The sequence below is a fragment of the Wyeomyia smithii genome, chromosome 3 (assembly GCF_029784165.1).
Source record: "Wyeomyia smithii strain HCP4-BCI-WySm-NY-G18 chromosome 3, ASM2978416v1, whole genome shotgun sequence".
Classification (NCBI taxonomy): domain Eukaryota; kingdom Metazoa; phylum Arthropoda; class Insecta; order Diptera; family Culicidae; genus Wyeomyia; species Wyeomyia smithii.
In genome coordinates, this window is record NC_073696.1 from 183409981 (window position 1) to 183429296 (window position 19316).

Here is a 19316-nt window from a genome sequence, read left to right on the forward strand (position 1 = left end):
AGGTGAGACTGTTTTTATTTTCAATAGGCTTAAAAACATTTTTTCTATCTTATTTGAAGAACGTTACTGGGCTGTCTTTGGGATTGCTTGACATGATATCCACATTAAATCTTGAGCCTCTGACATTGGAGAAATCCTTTCATATGCATCTCGAGGTCCATTGCTTCATAATCGTATGACAAATTTCTTCTAATGCATATGTCAAACTATAATTCTTCTGATAAACTGGTTCACAGTGTGAACTGCATCCTAGACCATTCGTTTCCAGATTGACATCCAATCAAAGTTGAATTAACTAGAGGAATCAAATCAGCAAATCAAAGTTTGTTCAAAACACAAGCTGCACTTTGTTGAAACAAAACATAATGTTTCCTTATCCAAAGAACCACAAAAACAGGGCTGGGATAGTCACAGTCGCAGTTAGTTTGCGATTATTTACCTTCCACACTGTTGAACCGACCTCCAGTTATATTTTGGATACGAGTTAGCAAGTTCTCTATCCCTAAACCAAACCCTTCGGATAAGACAATACCAGTCCGGAAACCGAAATGCACAACAACGTTGTAAAAAGATTAAGGAAAAACTTTTGCGAAAAATACAATGGATTCGATGTGTTCGGTTGGTTATCCTCTAAACTATTGTTGTTCTACACTTCCGTTCGGAAAGATACAGATTGTGTGGATGGAAAACAGCTAAAATACAATTGATACATTCCATTCAAAGTATTTCCCCGAAGGCTGTATTCGATGCAAAAGATATCTTTTGAGAGCAGATCAATAAGAAGGGGAAGACAAAAACAAGTTAGAAGTTTTTTAATTGAAATTTGTAAATCTGCTGCCCGAGGAAAAGGATTCTGTTTAGTTTTATAAAATATTTTCGTGGTCCTATCACCCCATTATACCCGCAAGGCGTTCCTTGACGAGCTGATGAAAGTACAGCGTAAACCCACCGCACTAAATTCGTACTTGGCAGAGAGTTTCTACGGGCGATCGCTCATAATGCGCACCAGACAACCGGGGGAAATTGCAGAGGAAATGTGTTGCCCGAAGGATAATGGAATAAAAATAGATGGATGCGAGTTGCAGCAGAAATTCACCGCGAAGGAAAAGTTTAACGATTCGTTCGTCTTTTCCCCGGTTTGCTGGAGCCCGGTTCCGGTTTCGCAATGCAACTGAAACTCTACAGTGGAACGATTGTGATCAATATTTGCGGCAGCCACACCATAGTTTTGTATTGTTTTGAAATTGCAGACCACAAAATATAATGCGTATTTTGCTGATGAGAAAGAGAAACACATGGTTTGGAATGATTAAGAAATATAAAAAAATATTAGGAAAGATTTCCAATACATTCTGAAGCATTATTTTTAAAAAGTTGGTGCCTTCACGTATAGCTATATATCAGTGATGAATTCCAATTATTGAAGAAAATGAATTTTGAAATTCGTGATAAATTATAAACATATCGCTATGGCATCTATTTTGTAATTCGATAAATTTTGTTTCCACCTACCTTTCAAAATAATTGCAAAACAAGTCTCACCCACTCAAACATATGATGACAAATTCCTATTCGGAGATTGATGATATCCTGTATGTTTAAACAGTGGATAGGCTGTAACCAGAGGAAGCAGAATTGATGGATTTTTTATTTCGAGGATTTTAAAACAAACATTCCGATTTCGAAATAATTATGCTTTCATTTGTCGATTGCTGTACCATCACCCTAGTAAGGTTTTCAGCACAATTTACGTGATATGTATTCGATTGCAAATGGTAAACATAAAAACCAATTACATTGAATGTTTCAGCAATGCTTCGACGATTTCGATGGGTAAAGCAAAATAATGCGATTTGCATCGGGGATTTAGACAAAATGCATTTGGCTTACAAAATGTGAGGGTGTCATCGATATTATCCCGATGAGTACTAAATGGGTGCATATTCAATACTGCTCGTGTCACAACAGATGGTTTCGCATGCATAAATCAGTATTTTCAATTCAGACAAGCATCGTTATTCATCGGAGGGATTCTCAGATCAAATATTCCGTTTTTCCACATGGTTAACATCGATTTTTGGAGCGATTGGCGTTGTATGTATGAATATAACGGATTGAAGTATCGAAAAGGCAATTTTTCGTGTTTGTTCACGAACAAAGTGAGGTTTATTGAGTATACCACGAGCATCTATCTTTATTTGCAGTAGTTGCCAGGTGGAATAAGCCAAGTGTAAAACATCTAAACGCCTAGGCACAATGTAGATTGACGCGAGATGTTATTTCGTATGCAGGTATGGTTACTATTTGTTTGTTAAAAAAGTTCCGCTGCTTTATTTTATGTGAATTAACTTCAAAATGTTTTCGACGCTTGAGGTTCAGCTCGGTTGTTTTCAAAGATAGAGAAAAACTTTTTTTACAAAGTTACTTAAAATAAATAGAGCGATAACATTGTAGAACAAATTTTTCTTCTATCTACAAAGATAAAAAAGTTAGATACTTGATTGCATCGAAAATGTTGGTCACCCTTATTTTTGATAATTTTTCAATGAGCGCTTCATCATATGTAACTCCTTTGTAGAAGAAAGTTTTTCTCTAAAATGTTGCTATAGAGCTCTAGACCCAAATTTCCCCCTAAATTTGGTTTCTGGACCATTGTGCATTGGTGCCGAAAGATGCAAATAGCGACGGACCAGTTTTTATCACCATGAAGGAGCAAACAAAACTGAACGAAGACGTTCCTGAATCTGGAGCTGATTTCTCTGATAGCAATAGGAAACATCTCTTCTCTCATACACCACGGCAGTGAAAATAATCCGTTTGACACTCATGAAAATTCCGATTTTAACGATGATAATATAATAAGCGACTTCCACGAAAGGTTCGATTACGACGGAATACTGGTTTGGAAGTATAGAAACTTATCAGACTAATCGTAGTTCCTGAACAGTCAAGTACAGCAGACGGTCGACAACCGAAGCTTCGAAGTAATACACAAACGAACAAAGAGGTTATGACGCTGACCAGATCAACTATCAGCATAACAAGGTAGGTGAGCTCCTCGATTAAACATGCGGTGCCCAAAAGATGGTATAAATATCGTCATCCAAGAAGCAACACACATGTTGAGCAGTTCTTTCTTCCCACTATTGAGACACATCGTTCATAGTATCAGATCAGTAATGAGAATGGCCTAACAATGGTGACCTTCTTCACAACCACACCAGTACGTAATCACAACCAATACGGTAATCTGTAGCACATGTAGGGAGTTTAATGAGTTCGAATACACTTGAAAAATGTGTTGAAAAATAAAAATACAAGAGTAAGCGCTGAATACCATGCGATGAAAACAACATTCTGAGCTGTTGTTGAACGGTAAAAAGGGAGAAACTGTCGACAGAAACAGACCAAAAATTGAGGACAATGGACGAGCTGTGTTTCCGCCGAGTTTGGATGAATGTTTTTAAACTAAAAAGTCACAAAACAACTGGAAAAACGGCCACTCAGCCAAATTTTTCAAGTTTAGAAACCCATGCGACGAAAACGGACTAACGATTGGAAACTCGGGACGTGGAACTGCCGGTCTCTCAATTTCCAAGGGAGCACACGAGTGCTTTCCGAGGCATTGAAATCCCGCAGATTCGACGCCGTAGCGCTGCAGGAGGTGTGATAAAAGGGCTCAATGGTACGTATTTTCCGGGATGGCCATGCCATCTACCAGAGCTGCGGCAGCACGCATGAGCTGGGGACCAGGCATGTCTAAACCCATCACACCAACGCGGGTGTGTTTCAAGCGATGGTATTTAGATTGCCCTTCAGTGCGTATACAAAACGAAAAACCCGCAGTGGTCTAGATAAAACAGCCCGTCGAAAGATTCGACAAACACAGGCCCGAGTGTTCTCAACTTCGTGAGTCCTCGGGAGCCCGTGTTTTCTCAAACGCTTCATTTTTTCAAAAGTACATATGAAAAAAATATTGCAGGTGGTTGTATGCGATGGCTAACATCCAACTATCCATTGTTATTCCATTGTCAATCTGTTCCCCGAAACTGCAAGCCCTCGGTTGCCTCATGTGCCGAAGTTAAAAACCCTCGGTTGGCGTGTTTACGAATGGCTCTCCAGTGTTTTGTCTTGAGCTCGTGACGAAGGGTAATACGAAATGCCCTGCGTGGTGTGTTTGTCAGCAGATGGGCCACATGCGCTTTGGAGTGCTGTGGTTTCCCCATGCCTGCTAGGGACAGCTTTTATAGTGATGGGCGAGATGCCGAAACAGATGATTGGGTGGTGGCCAATCAGCCCTCGAATGTGCAGGTTGAGAATCAAGGGCCGTTTCTTTAACATCAGCTTCATAAACGTGCACAGCCCTCACCTCGGAAGTACTGAAGACGACAAGGATGAATTCTATGCGCAGTTGAAGCGTGAGTACGACCACTGCCCAAAACATAATATCAAGATCGTCATCGGGGATTTCAACGCTCAGGTCGACCAGGAGGAGGAAATCAACCCGGTGTTTAGAGGGTTCAGCGCGCACCAGCTGACCAACGAAATAGGCTTAAGACTCATCGGCGGCAGTCTCCGAGAACATGGCCGCGCGTAATACTTGCTTCCAGCACAACCTCCCACACAAGTACACCTGGAGGACACCAAATCAGACAGACACACAGATCGACCACGTTCTGATTGACTATCGGCACTTCTCAGACATCATCGACGTCAAATCCTATAGGAGCGCTAACGTTTACTCGGACCACTATCTGGTGATGGTTAAGATGCGCCCAAAACTCTCCGTTGTTAACTACATTCGGTAGATCTCGCGCGACTGACAAAAGCACTAACGTCGCCGAAAACTACCGGAAGAGGACCAGCTGGAGGAAGGTCCTCTCGAGAACTGTTGGAACACCATCAGAACAGCTATCACCAGCGTAGCGGAACACGTCATCGGGCATGTGGGACGAACGCAATAAAAAGAGTAGTTTGACGACGAATGTAGGGGAAAGACATAGACAGAAGAAGATGCAGCGAACCCAAATCTTCCAAGAGAAAAAGCGCCGCCTGGAAGAGGAGGAGTTTGCAGAGCTGGAACAGCTGAATCACTCTCAGGAAACGCGAAAGTTTTATCAGAAGCTCAACGCATCCCGCAGAGGCTTTGTGCGCGAGCCGAAATGTGTCGGGATAAAGATGGTAGTATTCAGACGGACGATCGTGAGGTGACCGAAAAATGGGAGCAGCACTTCGACGAACAATTAAATGGTGCCCTGTCAGGAGACCATGGCGGCGGAGGAAGCGATACCGCCGGTGCGACAAATGTAGAAGACGTGCCAGCTTCAACGATAGGCAAAGTTAAGGATGCCATCAAGCAGCTAAAAAACAATAAATCGGCTGGTAAAGATGGCCTCGGAGCGGAGCTCATAATGTTGGGCCCGGAAAAATCTGGCCATTCGTTTGCACCGGCTGATTGTAAGAATTAGGGATATAGAAAAGCTACCGGAGGAGTGGAAGGATGGGGGGCAGGAGGGGCCGTTGCCCCCCCCCCCCCTAATTGTTGAAATTGGTGAAGAATTTCGTTTTCAATAACTCTAATAACGTTTGCGCTAAAAAAATGGACAAGAATTGCCAATTTTTCATGGGTTTACCTTTACACGCACTGACGAAACTACGCATGCAGCAACAATCATATTAACCCATGAGTCATCAGAAAAAGTTTGATTTGCGCGTTTAAATAACGGTATCCCGCCGCGTCGAAAACGGACATCGTGCGGCATCACGTGGACACCGGATACACCCGTTCTGGCATCTACAATATCTTAGAACTATTGGACACCAATCAGAGCATTGAAAGAAAGAAAGCCCGGTTCCGGACGGCCGACGACCCTGAGCGACAAGAAACTCCAAAGGATACTGAAGAGGAAGATCGAGGGAAAAGTGGCTACATCGCTGCGTGCGCTTGGCCTGGAGGTCTGTGCAACTGATCAAACAGTGCTTGGCGAACATGGACATACATGTCAGGCGAACATGGACATACATGTCAGGCGAACATGGACGGCCAATACCCGTTCACTAGTTTCGGAGCTGCAGGCAATGAAGCAGCGGCAGTGCCTGAATAGGGTGGTTAAATCGATTTTCCCGGCAATTCACGACATGGCGGTGGTGATGGACGACGAGACCTGTCTCACCCGGATGGCAACGACTGGTAGGGCACTTTGTATTTTACTTTCACCACGAAAGAAGTAAGCACTAAGGAGGAATTTCTTTTACGCACCAAGTTCCCCAAGACGGTGCTGCTGTTGCTGACAATCAGCGAGAAGGGGATGTCAAAGCTGCTCTTCTTTCGCTCCGGACTGGCCGTGAACGGGGGAATTTACAGTACAAAATACCTGCCGGAAGTTGCGTCGTTCACCAAAAAATACTATAAGGCCGAAGACACGATGTTTTGGCCGGACCTGGAGTCGGCTCACTATTCGAGGCGATCGTTTGAGGAGCTGGAACGGTTAAATGTCGATGTGGTACCCAAGTTGGCGAACCCGCCCAACGTTACCAAGTTGCGTCTCATCGAGGATTTCTGGCAAGCCTGAAGCGTAAGCTCCACTTCCACAATTTTGTCGAGGAATTGATAAAACGAAAAAAAGAATTAAAAAACATGCCTACACGCATGTTTTCGTCCGCCATGGCGAAGGTTCCGGTTAACTGCCGGAAGGCCGCACGCAAGATCGTAGATTTTTTTTGCAAGTAAGCTGACAAAATTACCTTCCATAGGAAATTTATGAAACCCAATTATCTGACTTAGTTATTTTTTACCACCATCCGAAAAAAGTCCATTTTTTAATGCATACGTTAGCACTAAACGATATTTTTAGCCCATTGAAACATCTGTGTAAAGTATCAGCCAGGTCAAAAATAATTGATGGAAATACTTGGCCTATGTTGCGTGGAATTGCACAGGTTTTTCAGTTGATCCACTAAGGACATTGCAGCGGCGAAAGTACCGGGCAAATCCGTGTTGATCACTAACCACTAGTATTTATTTCTATTTTCCAAAGTACCATTTTTTTACTTCTAAAATATTGAAGAACTTGCGCCCCCCCCCCCCCTAATCGAAATTCTGGCTACGCCCATGGATGGGGTTATCTGTCCCATCTATAAGAAAGACGACAAATTGGACTGTGGGAACTATCGTGTGATCACCGTCCTGAATGTCACCTACAAAGTGCTTTCCCAAATCATTTTCCTTCGCCTCTCACTCCTAGCCAACAGATTTGTGGGAAGTTATCAGGCCGGCTTCGTGGAAGAACCGTCTACGACCAAATCTTCACCATACGGCAAATTCTCCAGAAATTCCGTGAATACAGAACCCCGCGCACCACCTATTCATCGACTTCAAAGCCGCGTATGATATAATCGACCGAAAAGAGCTATGGAAGGTCATGGACGAAAAAGGTTTTCCGGGGAAGCTGATTAGACTAATAAACTTCCCGTGCCAGTAGTCTAACGAAAGACGCGTTGGAATAGTCATGGCAAGATTGGAAAGCGATTAGTGAGAGCAGTTACACCCCACACGTGTCGAAACTCCTGAGAAGAGGCTAGCTGGGACTTCGCAATAGAGACCGTTTTCAATAGTCAGATCCGGGAATAGAGCCGTCATATCCAGACCCGGGAAGTACCGATTACCGTAAGTTGACACAATGTTGATCTCCCAATCAGGTGAATCGAAACAAGAATACCGACACAGGCAGGTGGGTGTTCCTTAGATAAACGTGTTTGGAATTATAAAAGTCCCGAGCACAGTCATCCGGCATCTTGTTCCCCGGTTTCTCCGTCTGACGGCCACAATTTTCGTCCAAACAACCAGCATTACCAAAAGGCCCAAGGGTGAGTGGGAAGTAAAGCCGATAAAAAACTTACCCTCGTGGTTTCACAGGACCTTGTTGCAGATCTCATTTGGACGTCATAGTAGTTCCCTCGCTGACTTCAAGGTGTGGGCTAGATTGCTTTTCTCTTTGGTATGAATCCAGGAGACAAAAATGGACTGACGATTATAAATATGAAGCTGCCGATCTCTCTATTTCATTGAAATAGTGTACTTGCTGATGAATTCAAAAGCCTCAAGTTCGACATCGTAGCGCTGAAGTGCCGAGAAGATTATGTGGCACGTACGTTCCGCGATGGCAACATACATGAGCTGGGTACAGCTTTTATCGTGATGTTGTGGCCAATCAATCCTCGAATATGCCAGTTGAGGATTAAAGGTCGTTTCTTTAAGGTCAATATCATCAATGTGCACAGCCGTCACCTCGAAAGCACCAATTGTGATAAGGGGATATTCCACGACCGCTGCCCACTGCCGGTACCCGCATAACTGTCCCATACTGATTTTGGTCACTTTTGAGTTATCATCGGGAATCGACTTAATTGTTAACATATTTTCTGTGAAAAAATTAAAATTGATACTTTTGTATGGAACAATGGAAAAAATACTAAGTTGTTTTTGTCCCATATTGAAAGTACCCGCATTACAGTCCCACTGCATAGTGGCACAAACTGCAAACATATAATTTTGCTCCAGATTAGTGTATATCGGATTATTTTAGGCATATAGAAGAATGTCATTTAATTTACTAGACTAATGTTGTTTTTATGTAGTACAATCTACTTTGCCAATGATACTGCCGGTTGCTGGTTGAATTTATATGTGATGGGACAAAATATGCGAGTACTTTTAAAATGTACCCGCTTATTTTGTCCCATTTTGTGTTTTTTTCATGTTATATAAAGTAAAACCAATTCCATTCATGGTTTTTTGTTCTCAACGATAAACTTGTGGTGCCATGGAACTGTTATGGTTCTGGATGTGATTGCTGGAAATCCGAAAATTCCCGGATAATATTAAATCGCCGTTTTCTCAACATGTTGTTTTACATTATGGGACAGTTATCCGGGTACCGGCAGCCCAGCACATGATACCGAAATCATTATCGGGGATCACACCGCTCAGTTGTGGAAAGCAATCAAGCTAGCTTAGTAGAAGGCCGGTCAAGAACGCACCCAACTTTCACTTTCCAAAGGTGCCATGAGTACAAAATCCCTACGCACCATCTATTCATCGATTTGATTACCACATATGATACAATTGACCGGAAAAAACTATGAGAACGACTCTTCCGGGAAGCTTTTACAACCATTCGAGACTACGATAATAAAAATGATATGTAAGGATTTCGGATAAATTATTCAGCTCATTCGAATCTCACAGGGTACTTCGGCGAGGTGATGATCTCTCTCGCCTGCCGTTTAACATTGCGTTAGAAGGTGTTATGCCCCGAGCGGCGTTCAAAATGTGGGGCACGATTTTCAACTGGTTCCGACAATTGATCTGCTTTACCGACAATGTAGATATTGTTGCTGGACATTTGATGCGATGGCAGAGCAGTATGTCAGACTAAAATGCAGATAGATAATGTTAGGCTGAAGATTAATTCTACTTCTAAAATGAAGCATTGTAACGATCGACGGCGATGAGCTTGAGACAGTCGCTGGATTCATTTACCTTGGCTCAATGGTAATCTCAGACAACGGTACCAACCGTGAGATCCGAAGGTGTATTACACTGCACAGTGGTCCAATAAGGCAAAAAGTGGAACTTAATTCTATAGCGCCTTTCACCTTCATCCTAGCTTAAAAGTGTCTTCGGAACAATTGAATGATGAATGATCCGCATAATCGCAAATTATCGAAAAGTATAAAAAAAAATGTGCTTAAATGTGCTATAACTTTTTAAGAAAAAGTCCTGGAGATGTGTGGCCTTCAACAAAAACGTGTGTTTTGTATGCCCAAATGCTTCTTTAGAACAATATTTCCTTGTAAAATGTAACTAACAGAAGTTAAGTACAAAAACTAACTTTTAAGTAACTTTCATAGAATATACGCTGTAACTCTGTACCCAATGAAGATAGGAATTTTATTTTTTTCAGCAGAGTTTCATATTTTTGCACGTTCTAAGCCTTTGCCGAATAAATCATTCCTCTATCTTTTAACACAAAAAAGTTAGTATTTTTGATATATGAAAACCTAATAATAATTTAATTAATAATTTTGTTGTGTTTAATTTAAATAATTTTTAATGTGTTTTTGAGTTTTTTAAAGTATAGTTTTGTGTTTTGTGACTCATTGGACTCTGTATACACCTGTGCATCGTGAAGTATCGTAGTTTTTATTTCCTGAAGACATCGAATTCGATAGTGAACTACGGAGCAGATGGAAGAGTGTTGCCATGGCTGCCAGACTCCAATCACCGACGAGAATGATCTTGTGTGCTGTAAGGGATTTTGCAAGTCATCGTTTCACTTGCAATGTTCGCTCCTCACCGCTAATTTGTGGGCAGAAATCAGGTCAAATTCGATGATCTACTGGATGTGTCCATCGTGCAGGAGGCTGATGAACAGCGCTCACTTTCGCAACGCGTTGGGCTCATCGAACGATCTGTTACAGGAGATTATGAGCCAACATAGCCAAGTGCTTGAAGAATTGAGAGGTGAGATTCGGAAAAATGCAGAAAAAATAACCGAAATGGTCGGGAAGCATCAACAGCAGGGTTTCGTTAATCGCTCACCATGGCCTAGAATTCCACCTAGGTCAACAAAGCGACCGCGTATCCAAATCGATTCGCCACAAACCGATGAGGATGCGGCCCGTACGCTTTGTGGTAGCAAGGAGCCAGACCCCGCTTTGCCTATTCCAGTTGTGCAAGTCGTCCCTAGAGTGCCTAAATTCTGGCTATTCCTGTCAAGATTCTCTCCACACGCCACGGTGGAGAAAATCTCGAAACTGGTACAGCGGAATCTCGACATAGATGAGCCTGTCGAAGTCATAAAGTTGGTCAAAAGGGGTGTTGATCTCAAACAGCTTTCATTTGTATCGTTCAAAGTGGGTTTGGGATTGAAATGGAAGGAAAAAGCAATGCAACCAGCGAGCTGGCAGAAGGGAATTTATTTTCGAGAGTTTGTTGGTGTCGATCGGGGAAGCATAATTGCTCGAGATCATCCGCCGCAAATTGAACCCTTTCAGTTTCACGGTTGTGTCACCACGCCACTCGCAGCTCCTAACCGACCGACCGTTGCTTTGTAACAATGATATCGTTCAGGGCGAGATTTCTGTTACGAATAATAAAGCTAATATAACACAAAGTACGTATAATAATGTCGCGAGTTCACTTACTTACACCTTCGCGCATGATGAGGCTGGTCGTGATACCATTGGTTCGTCTGTGAGAAATCCTGTAAATGAAAAAACATCTATTAGTATATACTTTCAAAACATGCACAGTATTAAAGGTGTCCAAAGGCAAAAACACTTGTATTTGTCATCACTGGAGTTGGACTACGATGCATACGCAATGGTTGAAACTTACTTGGACTCTGACGTACAGGATGGTATGTTGTTTCCAGCTTGTTTTTCTGTTTACCGCTGCGATCGAAGTTCGGTCAACAGTGACAAACTAACTGGTGGTGGTGCACTTGTTGCCATCCATCGTCGAATTGCCAGCACGGAGTTTGCCCGAGCTGAAAACAATGAAGCGATTTGCGTTAAGATAACTACATTGAATGGATCAATATTGTTATGTTGTGGATATATTCCACCTACCTCTAACACTCGTCGTTACGATTCGTTCGTCGTCTTTGTTGAGTCCATGGTTGAAGCCGCTGGTCCGAATGATACGGTCGTCGTTTGTGGGGATTTCAACCTGCCAAACTTAAACTGGAATAAGCGTATGCAAGAAAGAACGAATTCGTTTCTCTTACCTGATCGAATTACTTCTCAGAGTGAAGCTGCCATTGTTGATGGTTTGCTGTCAGCTGGACTGATGCAAATTTGCGATTTGCCGAACGCAAACAGCACCTACTTGGATCTTGTATTCACCACCGATACCGAGTCTTGTCAAATTGTTGTGACTGATCCGGTAATAGCGAACGAGATTCACCACTACGCAATGCAATTGACAATAAACACTGCTGCGCTACGCGAACTGGAAGTTGGGATGTGCAAAAAGCACCTGAACCTTGAATTATTGGACACGGCGTCCGTAAAAGCAGCATTAACGGACGTTACGTGGAGTATTATTTTCATCTCTCAAGACGATTTTGAACGTGAAAAAGATCATTATCAACAGTATGCGGCATCGATGTTAGAATTTCTAAACTCTTTCGATGTCTTGAATTGTGGACTTGAATGTTCAGCGACCATTAGCAACTGCCTAGACTTCAACGTCTTGTCGTTTTACTTTGTTATCTTCACTATTTTCCTAAGGTTTGCCCCCTTGACTAAGAAACGTTCGAATGGGGAAAATCCGTACCCGGAATGGTTTTCGCCGATAGTAATTCAAGTTCTTAAAGACAAACGGAGAGCTCTGAAAAGAATGCATCGAAACCGAACCATAGAGAACGTCGCAGCCTACAAAGAACTTCTTCGGATCTTCAAAGTGTTGCACAGAGAAGCCTATCAAGTTTACATCGATGGAATACAGAATGGAGTGAAGGAAAACCCTAAATCGTTCTGGAAATTTGTAAATAGCAGGCGTAGAGTCAACGGAATACCGGAAGTGATGAGGTATGGAAATCGATTTTCACACAACGGACAGGAAACCGCCGAACTTTTCGCTGAATATTTTAAAAATGTTTATCGAATTGACAACAACGAGGAAGTGAACAATCCAGTTGAACATGCCACCGAGTTACGTCGTGAAGAAATAAGACAAGCGCTGTCTGAGCTGGATTCTGGTAAATCAGCTGGACCGGACAGACTTCCAGCGAAGTTGGTTAAAGAATTCAAGGAAGAACTCGTTGAACCTCTTTCTTTTCTTTTCAACTTCTCGTTGTCATCCGGTCATTTTCCACCTCTTTGGAAGGTCTCTCATATAACCCCAATTCATAAAAAAGGCTCTCGTTCGAATGCGGAGAACTACAGGGGGGTAGCGATTCAGTCCGCGGTTCCTAAGTTATTCGAACGATTAGTCTACTCACATCTCTACGAACGCATCCGAGAGCGCGTTTCAACTGCACAACACGGATTCTTGAAAGGAAAATCGGTTGTGACGAATCTTTGTGAATTCTCCTCTATGGTCACAGATTATATGTCTAAAGGGTATCAAGTCGACTGTGTATATACGGACATGAGCAAGGCCTTTGTTGTGGTTAGAATAGATAGCATTTTACGAGCCGCAGCCCATTTTAATATTAATGGGAAGTTGTTGGCATGGATTAAGACATACCTTAAAGACAGAATGCAATATGTCAAAATATTCAACAAAACATCCAGTACCTTTGGTGTTCAGTCAGGTGTCCCACAAGGTAGCCATCTAGGTCCGTTGTTATTTGTAATGGTTATGAATGAATTGCCAACCTTCATGAGCCGAGCAATAGTACTAATTTACTCAGATGATGTGAAAATTTTCCTACCGATTAAAATCGCCGAAGATTGCGATTTGCTTCAAGAGGATCTGAATAGTTTTACGAGATTCGTTGATGAAAATGGACTGAGTATAAATGCGAGTAAATGCTCTGTCATAACGTACACCAGGAGAGTTCGTCCGATATTGTTTGACTATATGCTAGGACCTTCCATTTTACAACGCGTACGGAATGTTCGAGACCTGGGCGTGACAATGGATCAGTCTCTCACATTCAACGATCATATCGATAAAGTAGTGAAGGAATCTATGCAACTTTTTACTCTCACACGACGATTTGGACGGGAATTTACGGACCCTCATGCAATTCTTGCAATTTACGGCAGTCTTGTCAGAACAAAACTGGATTTCGCGAGTGTGGTTTGGCGACCAAAGTATGGCATGCAAAAACACAACCGAGTGTGGTTTGGCGACCAAAGTATGGCATGCAAAAACGACTTGAATCAGTTCAGCGTAAATTCGTGAAATTCGCTTTAAGACACCTTGGATGGAATGACGAACTACCCGAATACGAAAACCTTTGCTGTCTAGTAGATTTTGAAACAATCAGTAGCAGACATAAGATCGCAGATATTGTGTTTTTCTGCAACATACTCAGTGGACGGATTGAAAGCTCTTACCTGTTGGACCGACTTAATTTCAACGAAAGCCCGGTTTCTCTTCGTCGTCGGAGGGTCTTTGATCCTCCATTGAGAACGAGGAACTACACACAACACGAACCCGCCAGCAGATTTATGAACGAGTTCAATGAACTGCAGGACGTAATCTCTGTAAATATGACTCCAGAAGTAATTCGAAGAAGACTCAAATTATACTTAAGAAATCAGCAATATACTTAAACGCAAACATGTATTGTATCTAGATTTAAGAGGGGTAACGGGCTAACAGCCTATGTCCAATAAACAATAAACAATTAAACAATTATAAACAATTATGACCTACTGTAACATATGCTCGCCGTACTCTAATATGGGTGGATTGAGACAAATGGAACCTTAAGGAGTTTATAGTACTTCAGCTTAACTTCAAGGAAAAGTATTGACATCATGATTCAACTTGCCCCTTTTAACCTATACGTTCTTGAAGTTATCGAAAAAATAAGCTAAAATATGATATAACTTTGTAAAGAAAAGTCCTGGAGATATATGACGTTTGGCAAAAATGTGTGTTTTGTGTGCCCTAACAATTCCTCCGAATAATACTTTCGTGTAAAATACACAAACAAAAGTTAAGTACAGAAAACTAACTTTTAAGTAAGTTCCATGTTATATACTTTATAACTTTGTACCGAAAGAAGATAGGATTTTCATTTGTTCAACAAAATTTCATATTTTTGAATCTTCTACAACTTTACTGAATAAACTTTTCTTCTATCTCTTAACACAAAAAAGTTAATTTTATTTTTGTATAGTTAACTTTTCAAGTTTTTTGATAATTTGCGATTATGCGAGTCATTCACACAAGCAATTGTTCCGAAGATTTTATTACGCTAGGATAAAGGAGAAAGGCGCTATGGAATTTAAGTTCAACTTTTTGCCTTGTTGGACGTGAACGTATGTAGCGGCGGCTGGGGCACTGGCTTTTTCCCTATTAATGTGATATTGCACTCGGCGTTTCACTAACAACTTCTTCCGATTTACTTGGTATTTATTCACACATCAACTTACACTACTTATAACTACACTCTACCTTTTCACCTTCCTTTTTTTTTCTTCGGTGGGACTCCGTGGTTTCTCCTCACCGGCTTGATCTCTACTCTTTTTGACTCAATTCAATTATCCAATTATATCCCTCTGGCCGCAGAACAGACCAGATAGCTCCTCAACCGCGGTCTTTATTTTGTAAACCTAAACATAAACTTTAAACAAAACATTGTTACCGTTGCGCATAAACCTAAACATTAACTTGACACAAACCTTGCTGCTCTGCTGCGCATGACTAAGGTCAATAACTGTTTACCTAATGTGTTGTTCTTGAACTTCTTGCGACTGTGTTGCTTGTCGCAGCTTATGTAAGTGAAAGGTTAGGTCATTGCAAGAAAGCTAAACAATTGTTGAACCGAGTTCCTCTAGCTGACCAACCTACTGAGATGTTTTTTTTTTGTTTCTTTTTTTTTATAATTTCTCTTATACGTAATACTACAGGAATCGAAACGATACATATCCCCATAATTATTGAGCTTGATAATGATAGTTATCAAGATGATAGCGCGGGAAGTTCTAGTGGGGTATATGGTGGTACTTAAAATTCCCTATATTACACTTTAAATTTTCTACATTCCCTAACCTTACGATGATCCTCAAGCGTACTCCATTCCGTGTCTTCCTTCCGGGCTTTCCCATTTCTTGCCGCCGGGCTCTCCACCGCCTTCCTGTATTCTGACTTACCATTTGGTCGATGTTCAATATTGGGTGTGGGTGGTTTAGGTGCTTCGTGCCTATATATTGGGTTTTCGTTGCATCCTGGTTTTCACGGTTGATTATAGTGACGGTGATCGGTTGCTACGTGATATGATTTAGCCCTCGCAAGTTGTTTTCGGTGACTGAAACTGTATCCTGTTGTGATCTTCTCATGCGTCATGTGTTGATTATTTTGCGAAGTGAAGTATAATTACTCCAATCTTTAGCTCCATTTCTTCCGGGTTTCTTAAACCAGCAAAGACTTGGCACTGCTGCCGAAACTCAACGCGATGTGCTGTTGGACGTATTTCATAACTTCAGAAACTTTCATACGAGTAATTACCTTGTGGTAAAGATTTTCTTGATCAATATGAAAAATGCTTATGCAAACTTTTGTGTATAAGTCACAACTTGAACATTCTATTCTCTGAGTTTAATATTTGTGTGTCGGCAAACCTCTAATATTGCAACCAGGTTCAACCATGTATTTGATTTTCCTACTATCAATCTCTGCTCGCTGACATTTCTTTCTTGATGACCACCGACCCACCACCGTCAATTGATTATCTTCCGCATGGCTCGTCTTTCGATTCGATTGTTGCTTATCTCTCGCCATCTCGTACTTCGCTTGTTGCTCATCTCTCGCCATCTCGTATTTCGCTTGTTGCTCATCTCTCGCCATCTCGTACTTCGAGGATATTGAAAAATCTGATCTTTTTAGGGTTTTTTTTTTGTTTTAAATTCGTTATTTCTCTTTACTATTTTTCCTAATTCTGAATCGTATATATATATATATATATATATATATATATATATATATATATATATATATATATATATATATATATATATATATATATATATATATATATATATATATATATATATATATATATATATATATATATATTGCGCTTCAAAACCTGGTTCTAGTACTTCTGCTTCTTTTTTTTCCAAAACATTTGATTTGAAACTCGGTTCTAGTACTTCAGATTTTGCTTCTTTTTTTTTTCAAAATATTTGATTTGAAACTTTTCAGACCTTTGACGTCTTGGAAAAAAAAAATACAAATTATATTTTTTTGGTTTTTTTTTTTTTTTTCGAGACAGCAATATTATATATATATTTTTTTTTTCGAGACACAGCAATATAAGCTAAATGAAATGTCGGGCGTTACTTACATTCCCATGTATCATCATTTATACATACCATATCCATTAGTGTTTTTTTTTTTTTTTTTTTTTTTTTTAAAGGGTTTCGCAGCGCTCGAAATTGTTGTGTCTCTTGCCCCTTTTTTGTTTCCTGGTTGTAGGTGGGTTCTGTAATAAGTCTCATAAAAAGGTTATATATTTGTAAATACATGATGTACCCCTACCACCTGATTTTGTTGATACTTTTCTTGTTACTAACTGCTATTTTATCTGATTTATCTTCCTTAGGAGCTCCTTGCGGCTCTTTGTTTATTACCTGTGCTTCTATTATGTCTCGTAGTGGGAGTATTTCCGACTTATTTGCTTCCTTTATTTCTGTAATTTCTGCTACGTGGATATTTTTCGTAAATTCATCCTGCCGTGGTTCCAAATAGTTTTCTATTTGTAATAATTCATCCTCCATTTCCACCACAGTTTGGTAGTTACGAGGGTCGTTATTCAGAAGTATATCACCAAATCGTACTAAATTCGGATTTTCGAAAACTTCCTGGATGTCATTGTTTCGGTTTGCTACTGTTTTCTGAGTTGGTGTATGATGTATTATCTCGATATCTTTTATATTTACTACCGGTCTTTGAGAGCTATCTTTGAATGAATTGTTTCTTCTGCATGCAAAAATATACAAACTTATCAACACTATTACTCCTACTGTTGTTAAACAACCAATTGTCCACCCCGAGGACAAAGGTGAGTATAGCATGTTCTCTAAAAATGGTCTTTCTCTTTTCAAATCCTCTATGTCCACTCCTAAATCAAACAACTTTTTCCTATCATAAACCGATAGTACAGAAGTGTTTTTATCTAAAGATGGGATAAATTTCATTCGCCAGCTATCTAAAGTAAAATTCAATATGTTATAGTATACGTTAGTATACACGGCCAGTTTATCTGACAATGATACATTCGTGAACGATATTTTAACACTATCCGTTTTAATTCTCATACCCGGCGTCAGTCTGATTTTACCAGATCCTCTAATAATCATATGAGACCGATTCATTCCATGAAAAATGACAATCTCCATTTCGTCCGGGGTCACATATTCCCATACGTTAGGTTCCTCACTAGCAAACCAGACATCATGATTTATTTTCAAAATTCTTATGCTACAACTTTCCGTAGAGTTCCTGAAGTACAGATTAAGTAAACACTTGTTTTCTGAAGATAGTTTTACTTCGACTGCACTTAAATTGCATATTTTATTTTGTGCAAAACTTAGACACTCTTCGTACTGTGCACTTGATATTACAAAGCCCCAGTTCTTTTCAACTTCCTTGATTAATATATCATCATCCATCTTAATTGCTACCACATATGTTCCATTCACTTGTGGGACAAACACCCCCCTGAAAGCCACGAATTTTTGTTTAGACACTAAAGGGATATTCAACTTTAACATTAAAATTTGATTATTCAAAGGCTCATAAGATATTTCAATGATTGAGAGGAGTCCAGAAAGGATATCGCTCTTACTATCTCCCGGAAACGCCAACCCATTCGGCAGTTTATCTTCGGCTTCATGCAACAGCGATACTAGCTCCGATATTTCAACTAATTGCATCATTTCGGACACCCTTTTGTGTTCCCCAGTAGAATTTCAATAATAATATATTGTTGATCTTTTAAATTATTTATTAGAGTTTGAAGTTGAAACCCAATTTCCATCAATTCTGATTCCAAGTATAATATATTCTGAATAGTACTAGTGAAATTCAAGTCATCCTGTACCATTTTTCTAATCGTGTTGAAATTGTTCATGATTTTTTTAATTTTATCATCAACGTGATACATCGAACTATCAACAAATTTATACATGGCATCTAGTGTTCCAGTTTGATGAGTAATTGACGTTCTTAGAGACTCTTCATTTTTCCTTAGCCTGTCTATGTTTGTGTCAATCCTAACCCTGTCGTCAGAATCCATGCCTCCGACAGCCGTAATGATTCCCCTTTTGTTCCGATTTGGAAAAACGCTCTTTATAAACTCGCCTGAACTTTTACGTTTACTCAGCGCTGACCACAACTCGCTAGTAATTTGATTGCACCTGGTTTTTGAAATTCTTTGTGTTAGCAACTCACAGGTGAAATTGAAATTTTGCGCTGTTTTTTCTAAAGCCATAATACCATTTTCTAATTCATTTATAGGGACTCTTACCTCCAACGTATAGGTTCCCATTCTCAATAGTGGGTCATTTAACTGCTCCATGACCAATCCTCCATGAACTGGTACTAGTGTTACCAGCAAAACGAC

At 40.5% G+C, this 19316-nt stretch overlaps 1 long non-coding RNA gene across 2 annotated transcripts; it reads right to left on the reverse strand.

The window, feature by feature from the left end:
• Positions 1 to 10961: 10961 nt before the first annotated feature.
• LOC129730826 (uncharacterized) lies at positions 10962 to 11943 on the reverse strand. Of its 2 annotated transcripts, none has more exons than XR_008728927.1 (5): positions 11793 to 11943; positions 11635 to 11742; positions 11402 to 11552; positions 11213 to 11267; positions 10962 to 11144 (listed from the first exon to the last, which is right to left on the reverse strand). It is a non-coding gene; the product is annotated as an uncharacterized LOC129730826 (long non-coding RNA). The 2 variants fall into 2 exon arrangements; XR_008728926.1 differs by having other exon boundaries at positions 11209 to 11267.
• Positions 11944 to 19316: the final 7373 nt, after the last annotated feature.